We start from the raw sequence: 12,372 nt of genomic DNA, 5'->3' as shown, positions 1-12,372 counted from the left end.
TTCTTCGCCAAACATCAATGTCAGGAGTGGGATTTGAACCCACGCCTCCAGAGGAGACTGCGGCCTTAGACCGCTCGGCCATCCTGACTCCCTTAATTTTAACACAGGAGATTGCCCCAAGCAGCTTCAATAGAGTGTTTGCAAACAGCGAGAAGCAGATGTGTGTGAGGATGTTGCGGAGGAAGATTCTTGCTATAGAATCGACTGTGTTTAGGTCGGAATATTACTGACTGGGAATTATTACGGGACCAGGTTTAAAAACACAAAAGAACAAAGTCACGACCCGAAACGTTAACTCTGTCTCTCTCTCTCTTCACAAAAGCTGCCGGAGCTGCTGATTATTTGCAGCATTTTCTGTTTGATTCCATATTTCAAAGCTGCGGGTTTGTGGAAACACTTGTTTGTGACGGGTTTGTTTGGGGAGCTGTGTTTCGCTTCCATTGTTAATAAACGGGTTGAAATTGGCGGTTGCAGAAACTGGAGGTGGAGCTGAAAGATCAGGGGCCGTTCTGTGTGTGTGTGTGTCAGTCCGGCTCTCTCCTCCCTCCCGCTCTGTGTTTATTCTTCACTCTGTCTCCTCCCCTCTCTGCTCTCTCACTCCGCCTTCCTCAGTCAGGTCGGGGCGGCCTGTATAAAAGGAGCCTGAAAGATTTCCTCTCATATTGTGCAGAGATCTGAGTGAAGAATCATCATGTCTGGCAGAGGGAAAGGACAGTAAGAAGTCTCACAACACCAGGTTAAAGTCCAACAGGTTTATTTGGTAGCAAATACCATAAGCTTTCGGAGCGCTGCCCCTTCGTCAGATGGAGTGAAAATCTGTTTTCCAACAGTGCACAGAGACACAGAAATCAAGTTACAGAATACTAATTAGAATGCAAATCTCTACAGCCAGCCAGGTCTTAAAGGTACAGATAATGTGGGTGGAGGGAACATTAAACACAGGTTAAAGAGATGTGTATTGTCTCCAGACAGAACAGCTAGTAAGATTCTGCAAGATCAGGGGGAAAGCTGTGGGGGTTACTGATAATGTGACATAAATCCAACATCCCGGTTTAGGCCGTCCTCATGTGTGCGGAACTTGGCTATCAGTTTCTGCTCAGCGACTCTGCGCTGTCGTGTGTCGTGAAGGCCGCCTTGGAGAACGCTTACCTGAAGATCCAAGGCTGAATGCCCGTGACTGCTGAAGTGCTCCCCCACAGGAAGAGAACAGTCTTGCCTGGTGATTGTCGAGCGGTGTTCATTCATCCATTGTCGTAGCGTCTGCAGGTACCTGATACGCTGCAGGAAAGGATGTCCCGAGGCATGGTACATTGGGGAAACCATGCAGACGCTACGACAATGGATATCAGTGGTATAATTACTTCTTAGGAATTCGCAAGGGCAAGGGGATCACAGTGTCCGTGTATGAATATAAGGGGTTAATTCACATTCACTGAAAATGAGTGAATCTCCATCACTCTCTCTCTCTCACACACACACACCCACACAAGCTCTCACAGACCAACACTCACACATCTCCCACCACGACAGATGGCGAAATTCAAAATCAATAAAAATATCTGGAATTAATGGCCTTGAATCAACTTTCGTAAAAAAAAGACAACCGAAGCACTAATGCTCTTCAGGGAAGGAATTCTTACCTGGACTGGCTTACATACAACTCCCGACCCACAACAATGTTGAAGGCCCTCAGAGGTGGCCTACCAAGCCACTCAGTTCAAAGGAAATTTGGAGACCTTGGCCTTGTGGAATCATCGCTGAAATCTGAAACTTAGCTCGTATTCTGGGGACCCGGGTTCAAATCCTGACAAGGCAGTGGAATTTGAATTCAATAAAAAATATGTGGAATTAAGGATCTCCTGATGACCATGAAACCCTTGTCGATTGTTGTATTAATCTATCTGGTCCTCTCGGGACCAAAATCTGCCGTCTTTACACAGTCTGGCCGACATGTGATTCCAGAGCCACAGCAATGTGGTTGACTCTCAATTGCCCGCAGGCAACTCGAGTTGGGCAATAAATACTGGTCAGCCAGTGGCACCCATATCCCATGAATTAATTTTTAAAAAAATGCAAGCCCAGTCAGCAACGCTGAAAAAATGCATTGAAGATCCAGAATGAGGAGATCCATCAACTCGTTTACAATCCCAGAGATTGCAAATACAGAATGGATTCCAAACTACTTTACTGTTCCGGGAGCTGACCACCAGAACAAATTGCTTCCACACGCACAGTTCTACCAACAGAATCAGAAAGATCCCAATCCTCGAAAATCAGCAGATAATGCAAAACATATTCTGAATATGGCACAGATATAAAGGTAAAGTCACCATAATCCCAAATGACCATCCGCTGTTCCCCATCTCAACAGGGAGAGCTTAATGGTGTTGATTTAGCCTCAGGATTACTACACCTCAGGCGAGGGGCAAGGCTGAAAATATCTAACAGCACATCTGCATTTTCTTTGCCGTAAATTTGTATAAACTTCTTGTTTTCAGTTATAAACTGGAGGATACAGTATGTTTTATTAACGGCACTTAAAAACTGTCCTGCCACCTTCAATGACATATACACATGTCCAAATATGTCCTGCTGTTCTTGCACCCCCTTTTGGAATTAAATCCTTTATTTTATATTGTCGCTTTGTGTTATTCCCAACAAAATGAATCACTTCATTCATCATCTGCCACATGTCCTCCCATTCCACCAACCTGTCTGTGTCCTTTCGGAGTTCGACTGGAATTTCTGTAGCTCTTTTCACAACCATAGGACGTCCCAAAATATTTTAATGATGATAAAGTATTTTTGAAATGTAATCGCTGCCCAATTGCTGAACTTTTCAACTGTCTGTTCGACGACATCAGAAATTGCCAGATGGGAACGGGGAATAGTTGCTGCAGCAATGTCTCTGTGGCACAAAGAATGGCATTTTTGATTTGATTTCATTTGATTTATTATTGTCACGTGTTAACATACAGTGAAAAAGTATTGTTAAAGTATTGTTTCTTGTGCACTATATAGACAAGGCATACCATTCATAGAGAAGGAAACAAGAGAGTGCAGAATGTCGTGTTACAGTCATAGCTCGGGTGGAAGGAAAGATCAACTTCATGCAAAGTAAGTCTGTGAGTTCGGAAGTTCAGGATCCAGTCGCAGAGGGAGGTGCCGAGGCCCAGGCCACAGAGTTTGGAGATGAGTTTCCTGGGAATAATGGTGTTGAAGGCTGAGCTGTAGTCAATAAATAGGAGTCTGACAGAGGTATCCTTGTTATCTAGGTGTTCCAGGGTTGAGTGCAGGGCCAGGGAAATGGCGTCTGCTGTGGACCTGTTTGCGGCAGTGGATACCAGCATGTTAGACTGCTAGTCATTGTCTTGTGAAATGTCCGAATCTCACCGGAGTCAGCTTTCTGGGTAAAATTTGAAGAAATTAGGAACTGGTGTGTCAATCTTCTCAGAGAAGCGAAACTGCCGCCTCGAACTTGGAGGACATTCGGCCCATCAAGCCTACACCGACAACAATCCCACCCAGAATGAATCCCCGTGACCCCATATGTTTACCATGCTAATCCCCCTGACACTAAGGGGCTATTTAGCATGGCCAGACCAGTTAATATAGCACTAATTTTCATGGCTGACCTGCCGATTCTGGAAAGACAAAATCTGCCACTGGCGTCTGCTTTGGAGCTTCCGAAACCACATGTTGACATGGTGGCAAACTCGTGTAGAAAGCGGGTGCCCTGATTTGAATTGACTGTCAGATCGAGTTTCCTCAGAGGGGTCAGTTTTTGTTCAAAGCGTGCAGGAAGGTTTTTTGACTCAGTATGTAGACAGGCCAACTAGAGGTGAGGCTATATTGGATCTGGTGCTGGGAAATGAGCCAGACCAGGTGCTAGACTTGGAAGTTGGTGTGCATTTTGGTGATAGTGACCACAATTCGGTTACGTTCACCTTAGTGATGGAAAGGGATAGGCATGAACCTCGGGCCAGTGGTTTTAGCTGGGGGAAGGGTAATTATGAGGCTATTAGGAGAGAATTAGGAAACATAGGTTGGACTAGGAGATTACAGGGACTGGGAACGTCCGACATGTGGAGTTTTTTCAAGGAGCAGCTACTGCGAGTCTGTGATAGGTATGTCCCTGTCAGGCAAGGAGGAACTGGTAGGGCTAGGGAACCGTGGTGCACCAAAAAAGTTTCTTTGTTGGTTAAAAAGAAAAAGGAGGCTTATGTTCGGATGAGACGTGAGCACTCGGGTAGTGCACTAGAAAGCTTTAGATTGGCTAAGAGGGAGTTGAAGAGCGAGCTTAGAAGGGCTAAAAGGGGACATGAGAAGACTTTGGCGGATAGGGTTAAAGAGAATCCTAAGGCGTTCTATAGGTATGTCAAGAACAGAAGGTTGGTTAGGGCAAGTTTAGGGCCAGTTATAGATGGCAGAGGGAAGTTATGTGTGGAACCGGAGGAGATTGGTGAAGCATTGAACCAATATTTCTCTTCGGTGTTCACGCAAGGGGACATGAATATAGCTGAGGAGGACACTGGGTTGCAGGGGAGTAGAATAGACAGTATTACAGTTGATAAGGAGGATGTGCAGGATATTCTGGAGGGTCTGAAAATAGATAAATCCCCTGGTCCGGATGGGATTTATCCAAGGATTCTCTGGGAGGCAAGAGAAGTGATTGCAGAGCCTCTGGCTCTGATCTTCAGGTCGTCGTTGGCCTCTGGTATAGTACCAGAAGATTGGAGGTTAGCGAATGTTGTCCCATTGTTTAAGAAGGGGAACAGAGACTTCCCCGGGAATTATAGACCGGTGAGTCTCACTTCTGTTGTCGGCAAGATGTTGGAAAAAATTATAAGGGATAGGATTTATAGTTATTTGGAGAGTAATGAATTGATAGGTGATAGTCAGCATGGTTTTGTGGCAGGTAGGTCGTGCCTTACTAACCTTATTGAGTTTTTTGAGAAAGTGACCAAGGAGGTGGATGGGGGCAAGGCAGTGGACGTGGTATATATGGATTTTAGTAAGGCGTTTGATAAGGTTCACCATGGTAGGCTTCTGCAGAAAATGCAGATGTATGGGATTGGGGGTGATCTAGGAAATTGGATCAGGAATTGGCTAGCGGATAGGAAACAGAGGGTGGTGGTTGATAGTAAATATTCATCATGGAGTGCGGTTACAAGTGGTGTACCTCAGGGATCTGTTTTGGGGCCACTGCTGTTTGTAATATTTATTAATGATCTGGATGAGGGTATAGTTGGGTGGATTAGCAAATTTGCTGATGACACCAAAGTCGGTGGTGTGGTAGACAGTGAGGAAGGGTGTCGTAGTTTGCAGGAAGACTTAGACAGGTTGCAAAGTTGGGCCGAGAGGTGGCGGATGGAGTTTAATGCGGAGAAGTGTGAGGTAATTCACTTTGGTAGGAATAACAGATGTGTTGAGTATAGGGCTAACGGGAGGACTTTGAATAGTGTGGAGGAGCAGAGGGATCTAGGTGTATGTGTGCATAGATCCCTGAAAGTTGGGAATCAAGTAGATAAGGTTGTTAAGAAGGCATATGGTGTCTTGGCGTTTATTGGTAGGGGGATTGAATTTAGGAGTCGTAGCGTTATGTTGCAACTGTACACAACTCTGGTGCGGCCGCACTTGGAGTGCTGTGTGCAGTTCTGGTCCCCACATTACAGGAGGGATGTGGAGGCTTTGGAGAGGGTGCAGAGGAGGTTTACCAGGATGTTGCCTGGTATGGAGGGGAGATCCTATGAGGAGAGGCTGAGGGATTTGGGATTGTTTTCGCTGGAAAGGCGGCGGCTAAGAGGGGATCTTATTGAAACATATAAGATGATTAGAGGTTTAGATAGGGTGGATAGTGATAGCCTTTTTCCTCTGATGGAGAAATCCAGCACGAGGGGGCATGGCTTTAAATTGAGGGGGGGTAGTTATAGAACCGATGTCAGGGGTAGGTTCTTTACCCAGAGGGTGGTGAGGGATTGGAATGCCCTGCCAGCATCAGTTGTAAATGCGCCTAGTTTGGGGGCGTTTAAGAGATCCGTAGATAGGTTCATGGACGAAAAGAAATTGGTTTAGGTTGGAGGGTCACAGTTTTTTTTTTAACTGGTTGGTGCAACATCATGGGCCGAAGGGCCTGTTCTGCGCTGTAATGTTCTATGTTCTATGATGAGAATTATGGGAATTGTTCTGGACTATTCTCTCAAGCCTGTGTGTTCAAACTTCATCTTGGTTCCGTGAACCTCAAAACATCACCGACGAGGATGGGATTCGAACCCACGCGTGCAGAGCACAATGGATGAGCAGTCCATCGCCTTAACCACTCGGCCACCTCGTCACGTAATAACTTCTCACCAAGCTTTGACAAAGGGCTTGAAATGTCTGGGCTTGAAATGTCAGCTCTTTTCTCTCCTTGCGGATGCTGCCAGACCTGCTGAGATTTTCTAGCGTTTTCTCTTTTGACTTTTCACCAAACCAGGGTGTTTTAACACCCGTAACAAAGAACATATTTCTCCCGCAGGATAACGCTGTGTTGCTGCTTTCTTGTTAATCCGGTTCGCTGCTGCTCTTCCATTCGATGTGTAACCACAGAAAGTAAAGAGGGAGACAGTTCCATTCCCTGGTCCCAGTTTGATTTTGAATTCACCGAACATAACCCGGATGTAAAATGCAGCAAGCAGTCTGAGCTTGTGGCGCAACGGTAGCGCGTCTGACTCCAGATCAGAAGGTTGCGTGTTCAAATCACGTCAGGCTCACGAAGCTTTTCTGCGTCGGATTTTGTATCTGGGTAAAATTGGTATCTTGGTAAAGTTGATTGTTTGCAATTGTTCCCGAAATGACAAATTTCAAAACGATGGTAGAAATGATATTTTAGGGATGCTTCCGGTTCGCATGCTCAGTTTTGTTTTTGCACAGTTTTATATCTGAAACAATGTGTCAGAGTTGTGAGGTGTTCATTGCTTGTAAAATTAAAGCAAGGTCCACAGACTTAGATGTTCCTATGGGTCATCAAAGGAGACAGCTGACTGTGGCGATTTAACAGGATGATTCACACGTCAAGAGAGGAGCAAGGCTTCGAAGCCGGGCCTTCATGAACAATCTCAACCGATACAGGAATTAATCCCGTGCTTTTGGCTGAATAAGCTGTCCAACCATTTAATGAAAGGGCAACTCTCCGAAAGCTCATGCTACCAAATAAACCTGTTGGACTTTCACCTGGTGTTGTGAGACTACTTCCTGTGAACCTGGGACATATGCGCTGTGTTCCCAGTTAATGAAAATCAAGATGATGAAACAAATTTACTGTCGAGAAAACCCAGATTTGCCTTTGGGCAGCAGCCGAATGTTACGATTTGATGTTCGTGAGAACATGATAGCAGATGATGGTTTCGATCCATCGACCTCTGGGTTATGGGTCCAGCCACTCTGCCCCGAAACGTTGCCGCTTCCTGTCTATTCCTGTTGCGTGGGTGAGAGGAAACTATTCATTGTATTTGTATTTCAAACAAGACCCACGTGTTGGGAAGCGCACCCTGGCTGGACAATAACACTTAACATCAGCCCGAATCAAACAGAGAAAGACACACAGAGAAGCAGTAAGAGATGATCAGGACACACACAGAGCGATAGACAGAGAAGGTACCGAACAAACCAACAAGATACTGAGATGGAACAACTGATTATGTTTGAAAAGGGATCTTCTGTTACATAAAGATAGACCTTGTTTTAAAATTAATTTCATGTAAGTGTAACTGCACTCTCTGCTGTGTAACTGTTCTCTCTGTTGTGAAACTGTGTCTCTGCCGTTGACAGATCTTTGCTGTGGTTGTGTCAAATTCATCCCTGTTGTGTAAATATATTCATAAGACATGGGAGCAGAATTATGCCACTTGGACCTTTGAGTCTGCTCCACCATTCAATCATATATTTTTCTCATCCTCATTATCCTGCCTTTTCCCCATAACCCATGATCCCCTTATTAATCAAGAATCTATCTATTTCTGTCTTAAAGACACGCAATGACCTGACCTCCACAGCCTTCTGCAGCAAAGAGTTCCACAGATTCACCACTCTCTGGCTGAATAAATTCATCCTCATCTCTGTTTTAAAGAATCGTCCCTTTTGCCTCAGGTTGTGCCATCTGGTTCTAATTTTTCCTATGAGTGGAAACATCCTCTCCATGCCCACTCTATCCGGGCCTCGCAGTATCCTGTAAGTTTCAATAAGATGCCCCCTCATTCTTCTAAACTCCAAGGAATACAGATCCAGAGTCCTCAACTGTTCCTTATACGACAAGCTCTTCATTCCAGGGACCATTCTTGTGAACCTCCTCTGGACCCTTTCCAAGGCCAGCACATCCTTCCTTAGATATGGGGCCCAAAACTGCTCACAATATTCCAAATGGGGTCTGACCAGATTCCCGGTTATGTAAATATGAGCCATCTTGAGCAGAATTTTTATTTTCTGTTCTGCAAAGGTGTTTCCTGTTGTGTGAAATGTTCTCTGTTGTTCAGTGAAAATGTTTCCTGTGGGAAACCAATCAACAGGAATTTCAAGGCCGCCATTTCTGAGGCTTGGTTTCAAGTCCAGACTTATTTCGGCTGAATGGCCTACTCCTGTTTCTGTTTTTGATCAATAATTCTGTGTATCAAATCAGTTAATTTAAATTTCACCAGCTGCTATGGTGGGACTTACTCCATGCCTCCAAAGATCAGTGCGGGCCTCTGGTTTACCAGCCCAGTGACATAACCTTTCATCCCTGCAAACAAAAACACTTCATTCAGCTCATTATTAAACCTCGTCCTGAGGAAATTAGAATTGCCTCCACAGAATTTCAATCACCCAATCAATACAAAGCATTTTGCTCTAGTTGGGAACATCAATAATTTATCCAGATCAAACAGATATTGTGGAATTGTTCAGAGCTAAGATTATTTTAGAATTGAATTAATAAAATAACAAGGATCTACATTCTGAGAAAGCACCCTGCAATGTTTGGAAGAAAATGTGGATTTAATATGATGTGGGAGATCGGTTCTCAGGATGCTCCACCAGAAACGACCGTGACAGAACTCAAACCTGCAATTTTCTGATATCATTACTACAAACACCAAAGTCAGACACTTTATCCATAAGGCCACGCAGTCGGCTCATAACTACTGCAACCTGATGTTAGTACCATGTGAATAAATACTGTGAAAATATTCTTTTCGTTCTATCTCTAGATGATCCACTGATTCCTAGATCCCTGAAAGTGCAAGGGAAAACTCCAGCTGCCGTACATTGTATTTTTTGATGATAAAAGAGCCTTTCACTCTGTGAGTTGCGAAGCTTCATGAAACATGAGGAATGGAGTATTAATGTATGATTATAAGAGCAGCAAGACAATGTTGGACCGATACAAAACTTTGGTGAGGCCATAGTTGGAGCACTGAGTGCAGTTCTGGTCAAATCACTGGAGAAAGGATATGATTGTACTGGAGAGGGTGCAGAGGCCATTCACCAGGATGTTGACTGGGATGGAGAATTTGAACTAGGAAGAGAGACTATATTGGCTCGCGTCATTTTCTTTACAGCAGAGAAGGCTGAGGGGAGACCTGATTGAGGTGTATAAGATTATGAGGGTTATGGAAAGGGTGGATAGGAAGCAGCTGTTCCTCCTAGTTGCAGGGTTGATACCAAGGAAGCAGAATTTTAAGGTGAGGGGCAGAAAGTTTAGAGGGGATTTGAGAGAAACATTTTTTCATCCAAAGCATGGTCAGAGTCTGGATTGCAATGCCTGGAGAGGTAGTAGAGGTGGGAAAACTCACTAATTTTACAAAGTATGTGGATGAACACTTGAAATGTCATAACTTTCAATGCTACGAGCCAAGTGCTGGAAGGTAGGAATACTTGTAGATTTAATGTAGGTTTGTTGGTGCAGACGTGATGGGTCAAAGTGCCTCTTCTGTACTGTATGACTCTCGCTATTATCGTCAGACTTGGCTTCTCATGGACATGTGTCAGCACCCTCTCCTCATGGTTGCACAGTGGTTAGCACTGCTGCCTCACAGCACCAGTGACCCGGGTTTGCTTCCCGGCTTGGATCACTATCTGTGCAGTGTCTGCACATTTCCCTGTTTCTGCGTGAGTGTTCTCCAGGTGCTCCATTTTCCTCCCACAGTCCGAAAAATGCACTTGTTAGGTGCATTGACCATGTTAAATTCTCCCTCAGTGTATCCGAACAGGCGCTGGAGTGTGGCGACTGGGGAATTTTCACAGTAACTTCATTGCAGTTTTAATGTACGCCTACTTGCGATGTTAATAAATGAACCTAAAACACTCCACAAATACATGCAGTCAGTGATCCTAACCCAGTGAACCAACACAAACCCCATTCAGTAAAAACTGCAGCCAAATAAGGTTGTATCATTGCACCAATTCTCTTTTTCATTTTCCTCACTGCAACACTGCACCTGTTCAGCCTGCACCGTCCTGATGAGAAAGACAAAATCCCGCTTCAGTAATTGAGCTCCAGGTAAAGCTTGTGTGGGTGCTAACTCAGAAACTTAGCCCCAGCTCACTGAGAATTCCTTCTGAGAAGCAGATGAGACTTTAGTTTGCAACATGCAGAAAACTAAAGATCGTTTCCACCATTCCCAACTCGGAAACACCCCCAGAAACAGCATCTCCACATCATCGATTCACTCCACCAGTGATGGCTGTGCTTTCAATTCTCAGGGACTCAGCTCCAGAATTCCCTCTCTAAACCTCACTGCCTCCATCTTCCTTTCCTCTCCTTTCATTTCTATCGCGTTTCCTACATTTATTTCCTCCTTCCTTTCCCCCGAGTTCTACTTCTCTCACGCTCTGACTTTCACCAATCCTGTTGTTGCTTTAACTATCGTAAGTAAATTAGAGTTGTACAACGGTAATTCTAATAGCGGTTCCGCTTTAAGGATTCTTTACCCGCCTCCAGCTGTCTGATTTCTCATTGGTTTTAGCCGCGGATCGAATGGTATGACGCAATGACGCTGGGCTGGGAGTGACGTTGATGGAGCCGAAGATCAGCGCCGCATTCCGATTGGTGTATGTGTTACAGCGGCGTTCTTCGATTGGTTCAGGCCGATGTCAATCGTGATGTGGGCGGGTGTTGTTTGGAGCATGTCGCTCTATTGGTCAAGATTAAAACGTCATTTCCATTGTTCGCGCACATTTCAGACAGACTGAGCTCACTGATTGGATGATGCAGCCATCACTCAATCAGCGCAGTGTCTATTGGATAACAGAAATGACTCAATTTCTGATTGGTTTTCTCAGCTGTCGGTCACAGGTCGGTGACTGTGATTGGACAGAGGGCGGGGGTACACACTGGTCCCATCAGACACCGGGCGGCGGTAAATGTCCGGCCCGTGGCTTCAGTCCCCGGGCCCAGATCCTGAGCCGGCGGTGGGGCTTCGGATGGGGGAAGGGTTTTGGCAGCGGGAATCCCGCCCCGCCCGGCTGTCAATCCGCAGCTCAGGGTTTCGAATGGCGGCTTCCTGTGTAAACATGTCACGCTGCAGCTCCCCAGTCTCGGCGCTGCAAACCCCGTCACACCAATCAGCACAGAGACTGGGATCTTCCTGTGTTCTTGTGTGGGGCGCAGTGCCACACCGGGTTAGAGAACCTCACTCTGCATCGGCCAGGGAGAAATACTGGGATCTTCCAGTGCCCTGTGTCTGGGGCCAGGGCTTGGTTACTCTCAGTGGGTCTCCCTCATTGTTTGGTTCTAATTGCAGCCTCTCTCTCTCTTGCAGTCAGTCTGGGTGCTCCTGACTGAGCAGAATGGCCTGATCTCACCACACACATTGAGATGGAGGAGCTGCCGGCCGAGACGAAGATGATTGAGAACTCCAGCTTTCTCTCCACTCGTTTCCTGAGGCCCAGCCCTTCATTCATCATTAGTTTCCTCAGGTTGTCAGGTACATTAACATCTTCATCTGCTGTGAACACTGACCTGACAGTGGGAAGGTATTGGAGCAGGATGGTGCAGTCAACTATGTCAATAGTGGGGGATAGGTGGAGAGATTGTTCAGCTGGGTAAGATGGCACTCCCCAGTTCCATTCTTCTCTTTCTGGTCTTAAGCACAACATCACCCGCAATGGTTTCTCTTCCCACTCCTGCGCTGTTACCTCCCGAATCACCCAAGGATCTATCCTTGGCCCCCCACAAGGCGCATTGACTCTTTTCCACCATTCAGTTCGATCATGACTCATTTATTTATCTTGATGCCACACAGTCACAGTATTAAAAACAAGAACGGCAACAACATCAAACAATACATAAATAGAAATCACACTATGTTTCTGACAGGTTTTCCAAAAGTCACTGCATTTTCAGCATTCACCACAGAA

The 12,372-nt window shown here is 45.5% G+C and overlaps 1 protein-coding gene and 2 non-coding genes across 3 annotated transcripts in view; 1 reads left to right on the top strand and 2 right to left on the bottom strand.

Moving 5' to 3' along the window:
• The window catches only part of LOC144485064 (uncharacterized), a 213,841-nt gene that overhangs the window by 133,742 nt on the left and 67,727 nt on the right, over window positions 1-12,372 (bottom strand). The gene's annotated exons all lie outside the window — the stretch shown is intronic.
• On the bottom strand, window positions 6,253-6,334 carry trnas-gcu (transfer RNA serine (anticodon GCU)). Its single transcript has one exon. It is a non-coding gene; the product is annotated as a tRNA-Ser (tRNA).
• Window positions 6,681-6,752, top strand: trnaw-cca (transfer RNA tryptophan (anticodon CCA)). The gene has a single exon. It is a non-coding gene; the product is annotated as a tRNA-Trp (tRNA).

Source organism: Mustelus asterias, unplaced genomic scaffold (assembly GCF_964213995.1).
Source record: "Mustelus asterias unplaced genomic scaffold, sMusAst1.hap1.1 HAP1_SCAFFOLD_152, whole genome shotgun sequence".
Classification (NCBI taxonomy): Eukaryota; Metazoa; Chordata; class Chondrichthyes; order Carcharhiniformes; family Triakidae; genus Mustelus; species Mustelus asterias.
The sequence above is the reverse complement of the archived record's forward strand: the minus strand, read 5'-3'. Positions and strand labels throughout refer to the sequence as shown.